The sequence below is a fragment of the Labrus mixtus genome, chromosome 7 (genome assembly GCF_963584025.1).
Source record: "Labrus mixtus chromosome 7, fLabMix1.1, whole genome shotgun sequence".
NCBI classification, from domain to species: Eukaryota; Metazoa; Chordata; class Actinopteri; order Labriformes; family Labridae; genus Labrus; species Labrus mixtus.
Genome location: NC_083618.1, coordinates 4,274,203 through 4,291,233, shown reverse-complemented (window position 1 = coordinate 4,291,233; position 17,031 = coordinate 4,274,203). Strand labels below are relative to the sequence as shown.

Below are 17,031 nucleotides of genomic sequence, written 5' to 3'. Positions count from 1 at the left end.
GTGTGTTTGCACATTTATACAACGTTGAAGTTATGGTTTGTGTTTGAGGATATAGTATCTAGCATGTCTAAGGTAAACCCCTTAGATTTACAGGTCTTTCTTAACAATCAATAAGAAAATAAAAAGATTTATCACCATCCTCTGTTCAAGCCCAACAGGATTTGTCAATTTCAGATCTCAATCTGTTAGCATAAAAGTACACGCAATCACTAATCTACAATTATAACTGACACATGCCTTGACACATTTTGAATCTTCTATCATTCTTGATATAATGCAATCTTTGTCTGATGGATACAGTCCTCTGACAACATGTGCGCCCCCACATTATCTCTGTCACGCTGCTGTTAGTATGATTCACTACATCATTTGTGTCACATTTGTGCCTGGAATGGCAGACTGAGATGCATTATTAGACCTTTGAAACCTTCAAAGCACGCTTGACATATCAAGTTGATCCCTCAGTCAAGATAGCCAAGTATATACATCACCCACATGACAGTTCACATTAAATGGATGAGTGGATTGAGGACTGTAAGAAATGTACTTCACTGCTTGTATAAAATTTTACACGCAAACCGTTTGAACTTAGTGATGCAGGTTTGAAGTTCAAGATTTGAAGTTACTGATGTTAGTGAAGGCTTGTCTTATTCAATTTGCTGGAGAAAAAAGATGCAAACAAAGCTACTTTTACAACACAATCTCCAATAAAATAAAATATGATGTATTAATGAATCAGACAAATATTTGTACCCCATTGTTGTCCCTTTTTTCTAAATTGTCCTGTGGATATTTGCAGGGCACGAGCTTGACCGTGATCATGACAATCTCACCTCAGCATCCGATTCTCCTCAGCTTACCTACCCATGCTTCGCCTGTACGATGACTTTTTATGATGTCATTAGTGCACAGTGATATTGCTGTAAGTGAAGGCACAAAGGTTGCAATGATGGCTATTAGACCTAATGCCACAAATAAGCTCTGCCATGCAAGAAGAAGCAGCCCTTCAGTGCTGACAGCATGGCTCAGTGCACGCACATTGGTTCTCTTCGTCTGAAAATGGCAGAAACCCTTGGGGATGAAACAAACATTGCTGATTTGTTTTACAGTAAAGCTTCACAAATGCACAAAAGCTCTATTGTCAGTGGTTCTATATGAAGTGTTCCTGAAAGAAATAATTTTTAAGGTTAATTTTTGTGGGCTTCTTGTACCTTTATTTAGAGACAGGACAATGGATAGAGTCAGAAATCAGGGAGAGAGAGAGATTGGAAACAACATGTGGGAAAGGAGCCACAGGTCAGATTCGAACCCGGGCTGCCTGCTGGAAAGACCACATCCACTAGGCTATACCAGCGCCTCACAAAGTTGTATTTTTTAAATCTGCTTTTTTTTTAGAAAAGGGGACGGGGAAGAGCGAAAGAAAAGTATCTCCTGGATTTGTTACCTGGAAAAAAATCACACACTCGATTTAATTTCCCATTACTAAATACATTTCAAAAATATATTTTTTCATTTTAATATTTTAGTTTTCAAACCTTGAATGAAAATATTGACATATTTTAATGAGTGTCCATTACAAGTTTTCCCAAATGGTTCCATCTTTATTTGAGAGAAGTCTATTAGTGACAAATGCAGTGATTTGTGATGCCAATCTGTCGCATTAAGATGGTCAAATGCATTTTGCTGTGAACTTATCCATTGTTCATGCTCATTTGTTTTTAACAAACATATTTCAACCAACACATATAATACGCATAAACATACCACATGATCTTCTGAGGTTTACTCCAAGTTAAGCAGCTTGTATCATAATAATCACAAACAGATGAGGGCCTTTGTCGAGACTCTGTCAATGTTTGTCCAGCCTTTGGCAGAGTGTCTTCCGTATCAAAATTGTTGGGTTTTCTATGAGCCGTCAGCAAAAAGTGACTCCATCTTGCCCTGTTCTCACATGGCTACATTGCAATTGTCTGCTCCACTGAAGCCTATTGCCGTGTGGGAAAGGTCTGCTCTTTCATGGCCACACATACACACTCACACATGCACTTATATACACACTTTTGCATCTGGCTGATTCACTTTGCTGAAGCCCACAGACCCCCGACTGCATGATTTATCTAAGCCAGCGAGTCGCACCATTCTGCCTGTTGGAAACTCACTTCACCTTCCTCAACTCTCCAGTCTATAATGGTTTGGACTCAGTGACAACACATTAGCAGCACATGTTCAGTCTGGGATTTTTGTCTTTAAATCAACTGAGTGTTTACAGAATGAGGCATTGAGCTGATGTTCTTATCAAGACTCACCTCAGTCATGTGAAATGGAATCAACACAGAAGCCTTTTTTAAATAATTAACTGTAAAATATACAAAATGGTTGATGTTTGACGCAGATGGTGTGATTGTATTGTCCATCTTCCAAGGTAATAATCGGAGCAATCAGGCTTACAACATGATGGCTGACTGGCACAAGAACAACAGATAAAACAATCAGTTGTTTCATCCAATGAGGCCCTGACATCTATGAAGGTACAAGCTAAAGGGAGGGAGAAAGACGTGAAAATACTTCTGAAGTTTGGTGATTTGTTTCAGAACAAGCTGGAACTGTAAAAACTAAAGATCATGTGAGGAAATTCAAAGCTGGTCACAAAACCGACTGAAACCAATATTGATTCATCTGGCAAACAAGTCCATCAGCGACAAGGTTGTTCATTTCTATTTAGTTTAAATGAGTTACAGCACACTGCTCCAACCAGGTCTAAATTAAGTGAAAACTGATGGTAACATATGACTCCATGAAGAGACACTTTGCTGTTTGGAATGCAAAGTTCTGCTGTATCTTTTCCAACCTCATGGATGTTGTTAGACTTGATGGTTGGCTTGTACTCCAGTTCGACAAACGTCATCAGTGTGTCTTCCAGAAAAAACTTAATGGGAGCATATCTCCAATTTCCAGTCTCCAGTCCAGTCAGTTTATGTTTTTCATTGTGCTTTAACTCATGTGGTTAATGTCAAACTAGTGTTTCTATGATATGCAAGTTTAACGCCACTTACATTGCACTCCATGGTATTGGTCATTTGTAATGTGCTCTTGGAGTCGGAGCTGGAGAAGTTACACCTCTGTGTAACGTTTATTGTTTTCTGACTACATATATTCAGTTTGGCAAACCTAAACAGCTCCATTACACATTACTATTATAAGTTAGGCTAACTAATTTGAACTATTGTAGACGGTAGCAATGCATGCACATTACCCTTGTACTTGTGCCCATAATTATTATAACAAGTCATCAAAGGTTCATAAAAATCTTTTTCACTGTTTAAGATTTAATCTCTCTTTCATTCCTGTTTTATTATTTTTGCTCATTCAGTCATTTCTGTTTGATACCTGAGCCACAATGTTTTACGACTTCAAATCACCGTTTTCAATTTTTCCATGTCCTTTCCCAAACTTTTTTGTGTTAAGATTTTTGTTGTGTGCAGTTTCTGAAAAGGCCTGAGGCAGTTTTTGGAGACCTGTAAGAAGGTAGCAGAGCGCTTCACTGCCTGTTGAACAGAATCTAGCCCCAAGTCTTAAACACTGAGCTGAGGTCACTCTAAAGACTAAAACACCACATCTGTTCAAACTTGGCTGACCATCTCCCCAAGGCAAACAAAAACCTGTGGTTGGACTGTTGCTTTCTGTAGAGACTGTAGAGAATTTGTCTTACAGAGAGGAATTCTATGTAAGTGTTGCAGTTTATTAAAATCATTGAAGCCAAAGTTTTTAGTTCATGTGGGTATGATTAAACTGCTCTAATTAACTTCACAGACTACACCCAAACCTTTGTCTCACCTTGAATTCTTCATCATCACATATTGGGGAATTTCAAGCAGCTTACCATACATTAAGCTTGAGTTTCTAACCCAACGGTGGTCTTGCCACACATTAGCTTTGCGGTCATGCGAAGGGCAGATGCTACTGAAGGGGAGATAATTGGTGGCGAGCTGTCTGAAATGTATAATTAGACAAGACAAGACACTCCCCCTCTTTTCTCTCTTCCCCCTCCACTCTGCCTTTTCACTGGATGATCTGAGCGCCTTAGCATGAGCTTTGATCTGGGCTAAAGTTTTCTGAGCTCTTTCAGATAGGATCAATTTGCTTCAACACGTATCACTCTTCTGCCTTCCTAGCCAGGCGCAGTGCGGCTGTTTGCAACACGTTCGATAGCATGCAAAACTGCGGGAGGTGTTGTTCCTCTTCCTTTTTTCTTCCAACTTTTTCTACTCATGACTCTTCCAAAGGGATTGTGCCTTTGTAGTCCCTGAAATACATTATAAATGATTATCCCTTTACATCATTATTATTCCTCAGCACACCATGGCACATCTACTCAGACACAGACAGAACGCCCGGACTCCTCGGTTTTGCATTACAGCTTCATTATACCCACAGTTTCATGTGTAGCAAACACCGAAGTTCATCCATTACCCGGAAAGCTGAGATGTTAAACAGTTCATTTAACGAAGGTTTTATTGGTGACTGAAAAATGGTGTGAGTTGGTGATTGCTTTCCAGTTTCAAATATGTAAATGGGTTACAAATATGCAAATGGGTTTCCGTTTATGATTTCTGGCTGGAAGAGGCTCACAAGGGTTTGATCTGAGAGTTTAATGTCATCAGTGTGCCCCTTGTACCATGGCACATTGCCATCTCAGCCTCTCCCCAGTCCAATAACCAGCAGCTTGAGTGTAATGAAGGAGAGTTAGGAGAACTAGAGGTCATTTGGCCCATTACTGGTGGTCTCAACAAGACAGAAGGGACCGGTTTGAGGAGGGTAAGGAAGAGGGGCAAGTTTAAAGATTGAGAACTCAGACTTTTAAGTGACATGCTAATTAGCAGGAGGCTAAAGGAATAGTCTGACATTTTGGGAAATGTGCTTATATGGTTTCTTGCCAAACGCTAGACGAGAAGAATGATACCACTCTCATTTCTGTCCTACAGAAAAATAGCCAGAGGAAGTTGCTTCGTTAAATATCTGAATATGGGGGAAATAACTTGTTTTTACTTGTAAAAAACAAAAATAAATAAATAAATATCCACCTATCCCCTCTTAACTTGGGAACTCCTGTAATTCCCTTGCTGATAATGCTTGCACCAAGGGTCCGAAATTAACATCTGCCAAGCGCCAAATGCGGGTAGATTTTCCGTTTAGCGAGTAAATTTCAGAGGGCTATCTGCCACAGGGCGGGTAAATGTTTTATCAAAAAGTCATAAAAACTATGCTATAAGTATTCAGCGCGTTTGATGTAGCCTAGCCTCAGCTACTTTTCTCTGCTCCTCTCTCTGCTGTCATGACTGTCTGTGAGCATCACGGGGCACACTGAGACACACCAACATACATTGCAGCGCAAACGTGCACAAACACACACAAACACCGGAGCGCCAGCCACCACGCGCACCTGTTTTCCTTTTCCGTAATCCATACGGGCCGAGTCGTGAACACACATGATCCGGTCAAATGGTCTGTTCGGCTGATTATATTAAGTTTGTAATATTGTTAAAGCTAAATCAGGAGAAAACTTGTGTTGATTAATAATAATTTTAATTAACAATAATTTTGTTGTAATGTTGTAATGCAGGGGCAGTTCAGAGGGGAGTGGGGGGGGGGGGGGGGGGTCTGGGAACTACTGCCTACAAATAATACATGAAAAAAGGGCCATTATATGTAAAAAAAAATTATTTCTCAATTTCCTGATCTGATAAAATGATCGAATCGGTGACTTAAATGTGTTATTGATTAAACAGAACATAATGCCTTCTCAATTAAATGTACTGTAACAGATGGGACAGAAAAACTAAATTTGTTATTTTAAAAAATATGTTTGGCCAGTGAATTTTTTTCATGTACCTGCCACCTTGGCCGGTGAGTCAAAAAGTTAATTTTGGACCCAGTTGCACTTTTTGCTAGCACGGCCTTGTTGTGCATCCCTGTAGCAGCATGCTGTTTTAGGTCATGCTCACGTCTGTGGCCTATTGACAACTCCATATAGCATATCGTGCAGAAGGCTTTCCTTTTCATTGTGGCTAGCTTATCCCACATCATCTTCGATTCCCATTGCTATTTGTAGCTGCAAAGTCTTTTCTTTTTGGTCGCTTTATGGATATTTGTATCCACATTTATGGGCCATACAGTTAAGCTAACCAAACAACACCATCCATGGACAAAACGTATTTAGACTGGACTGAGTGCTTCTGATGATGTAGATCTGATGCACATGAGGGGAGCTGTGATTGGATGACAGGTGTCACTTGACGGATGTGATCAGTGCATGATGGGCTAGTGGCTGTGTCAGATCTGATCTAGGATCAAAACACATTTTGATTACAGAGAAGTAAGCTTGATATACGGGACAATTGGTGTGTCCAGCTCAGGAAAAATTTGCCCAGGATTTCCATGTGTACAGGGGACGGTTACAGAACAATACTCCTATAACCAAAGACATTTTGAAGCCTAGAATTCAACCTTTTGGCTGCTGTGAATACAAGTTTGAAAGTGACTTAATTTGGTTGAGGGGGTAGCTGGAGAAAGCACAGGGGAAGTAAGATGGGTCATAAATTGGCTAAACTGACAAACCAACTACTTTGAAAACATTATTTTTTTTATCAGGCTTTGAACATGTTAATTTATAGGATTTTTTAATGTTCATTTATAGGATTTTTTAACATGGAAGTCCATGAAAAATGACTCACTTTTGTATTCAGCCTTTGTTCAGCAACAATATAGAATGTTTAAGTATGTTTTTAATTGGAGTGGGGGGGGGGTTAGGTGTATGTTGTTAGCATTGGATAAATATAACTAAGCTTTCTCTAAATGAAGCTAAGATAAGTAGCTGCTTGTGGTAGTGATTTCAAATTAAAAACACAGACATTTGCATCGTATCAATCTTCATTCTAACTATCAGAAGGAAAGCCAAGTATATTTCTGAAAATGTAAAACTAATCCTCCACGCATGTAACAGAAATATGCACCAGAGAATTAGACACAACCTTGGTCCTAACTGCTTTTCTGCTGGCCTTGAAAAACATCTGCATGAAGGCCACCACACTAAACTTTTAAAGCTGCTCAAAACAACATGGCCACTTTGGGTGTACAGTAAACTAACTGTATACTACCACACCTAATGCTTGTGCCAAGCTGTGAACGGGGAGCGATTTCCCTCCCTCTCCTCCTTTTCTCTCTTCTCTCCATCTGTTCCTGGGCTGAGGCAGGGTAAGGAGCCAGGGAGGGCTGCGGGCTGGAACAAGTCTATCTGCAGAAGCAGGCCTGGCCTCAGCAGCCACAGAGGGGCTCAGACTCATTGCTAGAGCCCTCTCCTCCTCCATCCAGATGCAGATGACTTCGCTTTTCCTGCGCCTCTCTACCGCACAATAATACCCTTTTGTAGCGCGAGGGCAGAATCCCAGCTTTGTCCAGTCAACCTTAATTTATGGCACACATATTCTGGACGCACATATTGTTACACAAGCTACAAAGGCATAAGCTTTCAAAGAGGCTGGGAGGAAGTGCTGGCAAGAGGATTCTAGCACTTTCTTTGTTTGAGAAATGGTATGAATCATTCACCAGAACATGGCATTCACAACTCCACCTGTGCATTGATTTTCACCACTTCAAAGAGGTGTAGGGAGTCAGAGGTGATTTCTCCCCCCCCCCAACCGTCTTATTACATTTCTACAACCGTCTATTTCACTGCTGACTGACTGAAAGATTAAATGTAAAAAAGAAAAAGTAAACATCACTTTAAAGTCTAATATTTTCTTGTACAAAATTGCTATTTTTCTTCTGCAGCCTGTGTCTGCTTTTATGCAACAATCTATCCACTTTAATTGAAAAGACCTTTGCCTGTGGCCCTTATACAACCAGTTCTTTACAACATCTCACCCCTTTTTTTTCATCAGGGTCGAGCTTAGAGATGTGATATGAAAAAGAACTGTATTCTTCTACATCTCTCCTGTAGAGACAGTTTTTGTTCTCCTTGACCTGCCATCCATAGTCTAATCTAAAGTGACTGACTGCCCCCTGATGCAGAGAGCACCGAGCTAGACCTTTCAGATTTCTGCTTTTACCGAGAACACGGGGGCAGAAACAAAAGGCTCCAAGGGAGACAGCAAAACCCACTGATGAACTGATTGACATCGCCTGTGAAATGTAAGTCAAAACTGTGCTGGCATACGACTTACAAGAGGATAAGTTCACCTCATCCTCAACTGACATCACCCAGCACTTTTGCTTTGGAGGAATTCTACAGCAGTAGGTGCAAGATTTTAGTGAAGCTGTAAGTCAGGTGAGATGTTTGCATGGCTGCAGATAACAGGAAGTTTTAGGAATGGAGAACTGGAAAGTAACATCTATGGCTAATTTGCCAGTTTTCTTGTTTTTTAAATGATTAAAGAGGAGAAAAATCCTTCTGAAAAAAAAGCCTATTAGGTGAACTTCACTCAAAGATATGTATAACAAAAGCAGAATGTTACGTGTGTTGTCTTTTAAAGGGCAAAGATGACCAGCAACGCTAACTAGAGGAATATGGTCTGACAGCACGTGCACAGAGATGGTAAACGCAAACCATGAAAGCGGCACATTAAGCCTGTGAATTGAGTATCCTGATGCAGCTCGACACTACTCACCAAGTCTCATTTTCAATCACATTTTGGCCTTTTGCTGCGAACTTAAAATCAATGTTAGCCTTCAAACCAAAGTGCATACATTAAATGATTCATGTTAGTTCAAGGAGCTCTGTCAGAGGACTGCAAAAATATGCTTTTGGCAGAGCAAAATACACAGTGGATTACCACACCACAGGGACTCTTTTTCTCATGTACATCTGAGGAACATTACACATATTTTGCTGACAGATTTGTTAGATAACCTTCTGTCAGAGTAAAACACTCTATAGTTATCCCCTTATAACCATATGCGACCAAGAAGCTATGTAAATCAGAACAAAACCCACTCTATAAAGACACTTACTTGTCAAACTGTTGTAATTTTTTGCAGCTCATTGCGAGACCTCTATTAAAAAGGCTTAATTAACAAAGATGTGAGTGAAGCCCTTACCTAATTGTGCCAAATCACTCCGTTGATAAGAGAGCCTGGAAAAAAAACAAGCTCCAGATTGGAATTTGAAGAGACAAATAGCATGTGAATGATGCCATGCATTATTATGTCATCTCCGTAGTCCTCTAATGGCTATCTGGCATTAATAAAGGGAGGGGATTATACTAGAGCAGATGGTGAGAGTACATGGCTGGCTCAGGAGCTATTTATTAAATGCATTATTAATTATTTTCAACATGATGAGCTCGGCTGGCTTCCTTCTGGATCGACTCTGAGAAAGAGTTCTCTAACCCCTGGTGGCATTAGAAGCGTTTTTTAGGCACACTATCACCCACCTGCCATCGACTTACGCAAGGTCATGTACTGTGCTCCTGTATTTCTATTAGTCTCATATCTAAATGCATTCGCTACAAAGTAATAATTCCACATATGTGTATTAAAATCTGTCATTATACAGACTGGATGTCTAAGCCCTGTGGCATGAAATCAGGCAAAACCAGTGTGCCTTGAGTTACACACAAACACATCTGGATGCACACACACTTTAATGCACAAGGTGCAAGCTAGAGGTAACAGTTTCCTCACCCAAAACAGGCAGCCTGCCGCCTGCCACACTGCTCCCCCCCCCCCCCCCCCCCCACACACACACACACACACACACACACAATAATCCACATACACACAGGTGGCTGAGGACAGGCGTGTCACGACTTCACATCTCTTGCAAAACCCAAGTTCACGCTCTGTTGCTCCCACTAGCCAACTATCATCTCCAAACACCTTGCATAGTATCTCTCTGCTTCCTGTGAGTGATTTATAGACCACACTGCTCGTTGCCAGAGGAATGTTTTGTTTTTGTTAAGACAGTTGGATAGGAAATGCACGCTGTTTCAGTCACAAGCGTGGAAAAAGGCACAGACTTGATTTTTATAAAAAAGACAGCGCCGATGTACTTTAATGTCACATGTTGTGTCATACTTGCCACATCGTTACTCTGAGGATGCTAAAGGCATATTAAAAATAAATATGTCAGGGAATTTAATCCAGTTCTGTCAAAATGGTACTCGTTTCTGGAATCAGTATTTTAAGCTCACCTATGCTCTATCTGCTATGTTTTCTGTAAGAGTTCATTAGAGTTAGTCTCCAAAATCAAAAACTACTTACTGTATAGTGCACTGTGAATGTTCCATATTGTTACCTGCTGGGTTCACTAAACAGCTGCACCCTGACTTAATGCTGACTTTTTGCAAGCAGGATAGATTGAAGTAGAATGGATAAAGTCAGGGTCAAGAGATTCAGCCAATTGTGTTCACACATGCAGCCCACATAGACAATGTCAGGTTTTTTTTTTTCAGAATGCAGTTTATATGTAAAGGGGGCTTTAGCAAGCTCATTATAAAATGCAAACTTCCTGGATAAAACGGACACAAGGGGCTTTTAACATAAATCAGCAGCTTCAAACTTTGAGCTATAGCATCAGTGCTGACAGACGATTTCTCCGTCAATAATGGTTAGAAAACAACTGTTATGCAGCAAATGCAAGAATGAAAAATGATCAGGGAGGATGATGAATTACTGAACATACCTTTTCTCCCCCCCCCCCCCTTTCTGTCTTTTCTTTCTCATCCAGTCATGGCCTGAACTGTAGTTGAACTGTGTCTCTCGGGATCTTTAGTTGGCCGGATCGTTAGCTGGCTGACCCACCAGGAAAGAGGTAAGGAACGAGGGGTTAGAATAGAGAAGGCTGCAGGAATAAAGGGAGCCACGGGTGGGTTGGGAGGGGAGAGAGCTGCATTACATCCACTGTGAGAGCTACGAACAACAAGGTTACTTCAGAGCAAGATACACCCAGCTCTCAGCAGTGCACCCTGCCCGTCGCACTGCATTCAGAATTACTTATCCAGACACAGAGAAACCTGTGACCCCCCCACCCCCTTTTGCATGCAGACTACAGCAAAATAAAAACCTCTGAACCTGCTTAGTGCTTCACCTCATCCCTCCCAGCTCTGCACCTTTTCCCACAGAAATAAATAGCTGGAAGTGTAAGATCATCAAACAGAGTGCTTGCATATTTTTCTTTTTCTGCTCAGATTACACAAACGGAACTTTTTACAGTGAAACAAACCTGTCCAGCAAGTGAATGAACAGTGTGGAATGATAGATCATCTGCACAGGCCAAATATCCTCAATTCATTTTGTCTTTAATTCACAGTTCTACAGGAATATCAAAGGAATATGCATCAGTGGAATTCTTCATCCCACCCACACTAACAACAAGCTGTTGAATGACTCCTGAGAGCATGACAGTAAATGATGCATTATAATTTTTCAGCGCTTTCACTGTCACCTCTGAGGATATAATGTGTCTCCTAACTCTGGATCTTTATGGTATTGAGTAGAAAATACAAACACACACACACACACACACACATATATACTTTGTATACCGTTTGAGTACAAGGGTCGAGTTCAGTTCAAGTAGAAAAAAGCAACCAAAAGTACAAGATTTAGAACTGACAGGTTGTTCCATCTTTTTTTTATTTAGAACTACCTGGGATAGTTGGTAAAGCCCTAGTGTCTAAAACAAAAAAGGGGAAACCAAACACTATATATACTATATACTGTAGCTATATACTGTATATTTTATATATTCTTTTTATCAAAGTTATTTAACCACTGAGATCCTAAACCTGGCAACTTCAGGTAAGTTTAGTTTCCTTTTTTTTTTACATCTGCTGTGTGCCATGTTTTCTTTTACATTTTTCCCTGGACAAAAGTAAATTCACATATAAAACAATACATCAATATATAATATCCAGCACAGCCCCACATTATGCAGATCAGTTTGGTGCAATGGATGGCTACAAGCCTAAAGTCCATATTGCAAGGCAAACACTTTGTTTTTCCCAGAAGGTAACTGCTGGAACAGGTGGTGAGCTGCTGGCAAAGAAATAGGTCCAATTGGGCAACAAAACATGGGTGACCAGATAATGATTCCTAAAACCCCTCCAGCTAAGCCAAACTTTAAAGTTAAAATGTAGGCAGCCATCACATAAATGGCCAAAACCCTGTTCTCTCGACCTCGCTATAAGGATTTATGATATTATTAACAGAAGAGCTGATTTTCAGATTTGCCTTTGCATGTATTTGGAGAGAGCTAAACTGCTGTTGCTTGGCATTTAAAATAAATGTGAAAAAATAAGCAGGGCTAACAGTCCATTCATTGTGGATGTAGTTTTTAGCGCATGTCCTCTTTGATTGTCTATTCTCCAACATTAACGTTTTTCCACGTAAATGTGTTACGACAACATTAGTTTACGTTACGTTTTTTTGCAAAGTTGGATTTGAATGGCACAAAAGAAACTTCAGAGCCCATTCCCCAGAAGCTAATGTATATCAGTCAATATCATGTTGAGGCTGGCTAACAACATTGTCTCACCCTAACCACACCCTGAACAGGGAGCTACTGTATATCAAAGATCAAAGCACGTTGAAGTTCTCTGAATATTAGTTTGATGTTTGAATGTTGTGTCAAATGTTGGTATTTTTGTATCTCGTCTTTAATTTTGATGTTGTAAATGGAGCTGCTGTGATGCGAGACAAAATTCAGACTGTGCCTGGCATGGTCTTATCAATCAATCAATCATTGTCATGGTGATGGCCGTAGAGACTTGGTATTCATCATGTGAAATTTGGATTTTAAGAGGAAGAGGGGGATTTTAGCAAGAGAGATGACTACTGGAGAGTTAAAGGCTTTATATGTGATTTTTCACATTTAAATGTATCAGAAATCAAGTATGTCCGTTGTATATAACTCTCTGAGTCATGACTGTTTACAATGAGTGAGGAGCTCCAGTCCCACTGGCTTTGTTGATATAGAAGCAATGTTTATCTAGCCCGCCCGGCCGCCCCTACACCGAGGAAGAAGTGTTACAAATGGCGGACTCCAGTGCGAAGCGTACGACAGAAGACCTTCCACCGGCTGGTCCCCCACCTATAAAATAACGGTCTTTTGCTAGAACAGCAGCAGACCGGAGTAGAACTCGAATCAACATTGGGCTGGCTTTTCCACGATGGAGAGCCCTACGCTCAACGAAGGGGCTCTAACACGACTATGAGCCGGCGTTGCGTCTCATGGATGCATAAGTACCCCGATAGATTCCTAGTGGTCCAGTCATAAACGTTTCTATTTTTTAGTCACTGACTAGAGAAAAAAAAATCATACGCTCTGCTTATTTGAATGGTACGTAAGTGTTTAAAAGCACGGTCTTTCCGTGTAATGTGCAGCTACGCTATGTAAAGCTACGACCTAACTACAATATGCTAACATTAGCCCGCTAGCACAACAATGCCGGCCACAGGCTCGAGCTAAAACATGCATTCTTTCTAGATATTTAAACATCGATTGTTTGTTTGATCAATGTGGTTATTCTCATTTGCTGCTTTATAGTACAACAGAACTGGCTTTGAAGCGTTAGGCAACATCTGAATAGGCCAAGCCGAAGTAGTTGCAAAGCTAACGAGTTGCATGAGCGGTTATGAACAGTTGGGTATTATTAGGAAAATATATACGGTCGTTTGTTTTTTGAACTACTCCAGCTATGATATAGCAGATACAGTAGTTAGAAATCTTGTATAGTAACGTCCAAGCTCAGGCTGTCTGTTGGCATGCTCTCTGCTAAACTACGGTGGGTCACTAATCTAAATAATGCTATCAGCTTGGCACTCATTATGCAGAAATCACATGAGGCTAAGTTTCGCAATGCTTTTGTTGTTGCTGTCATCATGTGATAAATACTTTACATTCTCTACAATACAGATGCATGAAAACAATGTTTTGGCTGGGGAGATCAAACTTACTGTTTATAAGGATAATTAAATTCATGTGTGCTGTTATTTCTTTCAGATTTGAAAAGGGTCCTGCAGGCCAGGATTGTGTCGAGGAGGCTCTGTTCAGGAGCAGGGATGCCCCTGACCAGGGAACAGCGTCCAGACGACCCTCGGAAGCTTGGACCATTGGCACCCATCCCCCCCCCCCCACCCACTGCAGAACTTGCTGAGAAACAACTCAGACGAGGTCTTGGTATGTAATTCATAAAAATGTGAATTAACTGAAGAGTATTAGATGTGAATATTTGAATTAAATTTATAATAATTTACTTACAATTTGATATTTTTGGTCCCCATTTGCAGATCCAGCACAGCCAGACAACAAGAGCTGTTGTGAAAGCACATGGCCTCCTTTTGTACGAACATTCATCTGCAGTTTCTGGCTACAAGTACAGCTGCTGTAATATAGGAGGACCGCATGCTGTGGTAAAACCAGCAATTTGCTCCCCGCATCAAAACAAAAGTGCCTTTTGCTACGACCCTCGAACCAATCACTTCAAATGCACCTTTTTTTTTTAATGCACTATGACTTTATGGACTTTGTCAAACAAATATCCATTTTGCACCAATGGTGCTGTTTTATCACAGGCTGCTAAGTTCAATAATATCAGCATGGTATCTGTTTTTTCTTTTCAAGATGTACGAACACATTTTGCATTTTTTGTCTAAATGTTCAGAGCATTATTTCAATAAATAAATACTTATCAACAGCTTTTTAATTGTTTTGTTCTGTAAATTGGTTGGCTTATTTAGTCTGTATCTGTAAATGATGATCTTTTATTTTTAGAAGACTGTTTCAAATGTCCAATTCAATTACAGTATGATAGTCACATGCTGTAATGACTATACTTGTCTGTGTAGACATGTCAAAAATATGCATACATGCTTCTGCTTTGTAAATATTAACAGCTCACTGTCATGTAATTATAAGCAAGAACACTGTGGCTTACTTGTGTGTTTTCACTAGCTAATGCATTGAAGAGGAAACCTTTTACTTCCTACTAGAAAATGTGTATGTGGTTTTCACAGATCATGAAGAGGATATCCAATTGATCAGACCTTTTACATCACGAAATTAGATTTATTAAAAAAAATGCAACATTAAATAATTCTAACGGAATACAAAGCACTTCAAACAAACAAGTTGGTGTTGGCATTTGATGCCCCAAATGTGCATGTAGCCACATGTAAAAGAAGTTTTGCTAGTGGCCAGGAATATATCCAGTATACTGAGCATAGGGATCAGGCCACTTATCCCTAATCCTCCACACACAGCAGCTGGGAATTACCAACCGGTTTCCACGCCCTACTGCACCGTGTTTCCAATATATAAAGCTTCTGTATGCAGCAAAGCGGTGATGTCCTCCCTGAAGTTCCTGTGGTCCCGCAAAACACCTGCATCAAGGCAGTAAAGGGCGAATGATGCCAAACGGCTGAAGCAATGGCCTCGGACACTCGACCGGCCCCTCGTCGACGGTAGCTAGTCGCTGCAGCCTGCTTCAGACATCCGACATCCGACTGTAAAGAAATGGCAAACATTCAGAGGGATTCAAGTGGAAACACTTATTCATTGCTGTTTCTAGCATTTTACAATCACCAAAATTATTCTAATGGTAAAAGATGGCTAACTAGCAGTAGCAGTGCAAACTGCAAGCTACAAATTACTTTCGCCTACTCCGGAGTAGAAAAAAAAATAGCTCCTACCACAGGTGAATATCTTCGGGATATAAAAAATAACGCTTTAACAATGACATTACTAACAACGTCTTACTTACCTCGTCACTTGACATTTTTCCGTAAAAGAAAGCTTTTACAAGGGAAATGTTATCCACCGCTGGAGCTTGACTCCTTGCGAACGCGGGGGGGGTTGGACTCAGAGGTGTGTTGCTGGAGTAGAGAGGGCGGCTACAGCATGGAGGAGGTGTGGCCAAACAGCCGTTTGTTTTGATTTCATGCTGGTGCTCAAGGGCGACATCTACTGGATCAAAAAATCGCATATAAAGCCTTTAACCAACCTATAAGAACAAAGGGACCGCAAACTAAACTAAAAGTAGATGAGCTTCATGCCGTGATAGTTTTTTTTACAAGGAGAGTGCGACAGATAGATTTTTATTTACATCTAGCCTTAATGTACAGACTGGTGAGTCAATCTGACTTGTTTGGTTTCATCGTTGCTTCTGGAGCACAAGACAGTGGCTGTCGTTGTCTGTTGCTGAATATCGACTACTGAAAGTTTGTCATTCTGATCATGTGCAATTGTTAAATGTGATTCATGTTTGAACACTGACAATGAAGAGATTGTGTTTTATCTGTGAGCGTTATCAAAGTTTTCTGTTCTTGCATTGAAAACGAAAGGAGTATAAATAAGACGAGTCATGTATGTAGACTTGTTTTAAGCAGTGAGAAACAGCTGGTGAAACAGTGAATGTTCAGCCTGGATTCCATAACATGCCTTCAAATCAGTAGCATAAGCTTTATTAGAAACACTACCTTAGTTGTGGCTTTCATATCACAACTTAGCTGTTACAGACTACCCTGCATACCCTGTTGCTAACCTCACGGCTCTTTAATGGTTCTACATCTGTTCATGGGGTTGTTATGTAATCCTCAGATGTAAGCCCAACAGGGAATTTTTCTCTTTGACTCAAACCTTCGTGGTGTGTTTGAGATCAGCACGGGACTGTGGATGGAAAATTGGCTCTGGCATGTTTTACTCAAACCGACCCAATACTGTACAACCGATCAAACACAACATAACTGCACACCAACAATGTGTCGCCTTTTAGCTTTTTAAGGTATACCACATTATTCCCCAAAATCATTACAAAGCTGTACCATAGATATACTGGACTTATTTGTGTGTATTCACTCTGTTTTGGCTGACTCCCTTGTGGTCTGAGGTGACCATGGAGTTCAAATATCCTTTCTTCAGGTAATAAATACATAAAAAGTAAGAACGTGTTTCAGAGAAAATCTGCTAGACTTCATTCCAATTTCCTGTATCAATACTTTAGGTAGTCAAACTTCATAATGTTGAAAATTGAAGGC

General features: G+C 40.4%; 1 long non-coding RNA gene across 1 annotated transcript; it reads left to right on the top strand.

The window, feature by feature from the left end:
* The first annotated feature begins 13,240 nt into the window (after positions 1–13,240).
* On the top strand, positions 13,241–14,696 carry LOC132977314 (uncharacterized). Its single transcript, XR_009673805.1, has 3 exons — positions 13,241–13,336; positions 14,000–14,176; positions 14,287–14,696. It is a non-coding gene; the product is annotated as an uncharacterized LOC132977314 (long non-coding RNA).
* The last annotated feature ends 2,335 nt before the right edge of the window (positions 14,697–17,031 follow it).